The sequence below is a fragment of the Halictus rubicundus genome, unplaced genomic scaffold (genome assembly GCF_050948215.1).
Source record: "Halictus rubicundus isolate RS-2024b unplaced genomic scaffold, iyHalRubi1_principal scaffold0709, whole genome shotgun sequence".
Taxonomy (NCBI): domain Eukaryota; kingdom Metazoa; phylum Arthropoda; class Insecta; order Hymenoptera; family Halictidae; genus Halictus; species Halictus rubicundus.
The window spans coordinates 57,501-60,216 of record NW_027489250.1 but is presented as its reverse complement, the minus strand read 5'-3'; the positions used below and the strand labels follow the sequence as shown (position 1 = coordinate 60,216).

The 2,716-nt window shown below is 39.7% G+C and overlaps 1 non-coding gene across 1 annotated transcript in view; it reads left to right on the top strand.

The window, feature by feature from the left end:
• Positions 1-2,653: 2,653 nt before the first annotated feature.
• LOC143364577 (small subunit ribosomal RNA) overlaps positions 2,654-2,716 on the top strand; it is a 1,919-nt gene continuing 1,856 nt past the window's right edge. The window contains exon 1 of the ribosomal RNA XR_013084191.1: positions 2,654-2,716. This exon is cut by the window's right edge and continues 1,856 nt beyond it. This is a non-coding gene — a ribosomal RNA (small subunit ribosomal RNA).

Below are 2,716 nucleotides of genomic sequence, written 5' to 3'. Positions count from 1 at the left end.
AAATTTCCAGAGTTTTGTCGACGGAGTAGCACATCCGTCCATTATTTGCTAATAACTCGATAAATAATAATTGTAGCGAGTTTGGTGTTATGATATATATTGTTAGAAACCGTCTATATTACAGTGATATCACGTCGAAAATCGTCTAGGACCGATACGGAAAAAGTTTCCTCTTGGCGGTGGGACTTAGAAAAATTTCCAGAGTTTTGTCGACGGAGTAGCACATCCGTCCATTATTTGCTAATAACTCGATAAATAATAATTGTAGCGAGTTTGGTGTTATGATATATATTGTTAGAAACCGTCTATATTACAGTGATATCACGTCGAAAATCGTCTAGGACCGATAGGGAAAAAGTTTCCTCTTGGCGGTGGGACTTAGAAAAATTTCCAGAGTTTTGTCGACGGAGTAGCACATCCGTCCATTATTTGCTAATAACTCGATAAATAATAATTGTAGCGAGTTTGGTGTTATGATATATATTGTTAGAAACCGTCTATATTACAGTGATATCACGTCGAAAATCGTCTAGGACCGATAGGGAAAAAGTTTCCTCTTGGCGGTGGGACTTAGAAAAATTTTCGTCGAACGTCCGACGGAGTAGCACATCCGTCCATTATTTGCTAATAACTCGATAAATAATAATTGTAGCGAGTTTGGTGTTATGATATATATTGTTAGAAACCGTCTATATTACAGTGATATCACGTCGAAAATCGTCTAGGACCGATACGGAAAAAGTTTCCTCTTGGCGGTGGGACTTAGAAAAATTTTCGTCGAACGTCCGACGGAGTAGCACATCCGTCCATTATTTGCTAATAACTCGATAAATAATAATTGTAGCGAGTTTGGTGTTATGATATATATTGTTAGAAACCGTCTATATTACAGTGATATCACGTCGAAAATCGTCTAGGACCGATAGGGAAAAAGTTTCCTCTTGGCGGTGGGACTTAGAAAAATTTCCAGAGTTTTGTCGACGGAGTAGCACATCCGTCCATTATTTGCTAATAACTCGATAAATAATAATTGTAGCGAGTTTGGTGTTATGATATATATTGTTAGAAACCGTCTATATTACAGTGATATCACGTCGAAAATCGTCTAGGACCGATACGGAAAAAGTTTCCTCTTAGCGGTGGGACTTAGTAAAATTTCCAGAGTTTTGTCGACGGAGTAGCACATCCGTCCATTATTTGCTAATAACTCGATAAATAATAATTGTAGCGAGTTTGGTGTTATGATATATATTGTTAGAAACCGTCTATATTACAGTGATATCACGTCGAAAATCGTCTAGGACCGATAGGGAAAAAGTTTCCTCTTGGCGGTGGGACTTAGAAAAATTTCCAGAGTTTTGTCGACGGAGTAGCACATCCGTCCATTATTTGCTAATAACTCGATAAATAATAATTGTAGCGAGTTTGGTGTTATGATATATATTGCTAGAAATCGTCTATATTACAGTGATATCACGTCGAAAATCGTCTAGGACCGATACTTAAAAATTTTCCTCTTATTTGTGGGACTTAGAAAAATTTTCAAAGTTCGGTGAATTATGAAAAGTTGGTTATTTTGTGTAAAATAATATAGAAATGTTAAAATTTATTATATTTTGTGAAAAAAATTTTTATACTTTTTTCGCTCTAAGTTCCAACAGCCCCGCCGGGAGGTCTGTTGCCGCGGCGGTTTGCGGCCATAAGCGCGCGTGCTATTGACCGCGCGGCGCCGGCGTCCCGGCCGGCCGTTCGGTATCTATAAGAGAGTCGACGGTTCGGTCGAGTCGGTCGGTGCAGCGCGCGTCTGTGGCTATTCTACGATCTCGGTCGAGAAGCAGTCATGGGCGCCTCGAGACTTCGGTCTTGACTGTTTCGTACCGTGCTTCGTATCGAATTATTCTCTACACAGCATTGCCACGGGTCGGTGTCCTAGACCGAATGGCCCTTATGTGGCGAGCCTTCCCTTAGTGGAGGTTGGTGACTTGTATTCACTTTTGTGTTTACTCGTACTAACTGAGCATCAACTCTTATGTCCGAGCGACTAAGGTATGAAAAAGAGAAAATAGAGTTAAAGAGAAAAAAAATTCTGTCTTTTAAAGACAGAATAAAGAGAAAAATTCGTTAAATAATAGAGGTGTCCTATTTCGTTTATGCCCAGCGCGAGCAGAAGAACACGGTTTCTCGCAGTCCAGCATGCGTCCTGTCCGCGCTTCCTCGGCACTTGTGTCGATTTTGTCCAGCGCAGTGGTTACGTGCTTCCGCGATCCATGTTTGGAACTATACGCGCCTCCACGATTAGGCAAACCATGTTATTATATGAAACGAATGTATGAAACTTGTTTCAATAAGATATTTATAAGAAAGTTGAAACAAGTAAAATATCTGAACAAGATAAGATATTTATAAGAAAGTCTTGTTCAAGATATACGTATAAAATTGAGAAACCGAGAACGCAGAGGAGGAGGAGGTATATTTGAAAAGGAATTTGTTCGAGGTTGAATATTTATAGAGAAGAGAAGATATATGTATCTCGTGCAAAAGGTTCTCTGAGAATTTGCACGAGTATAAAATATATATATGATTGGAAGAAAAAGTGTCGTCGACCTGTCTCGAAGAGAGCTGGCGGCGAAGACATTCGAAAAATTGTCGAAGCTCCCTGGTTGATCCTGCCAGTAGTCATATGCTTGTCTCAAAGATTAAGCCATGCATGTCTCAG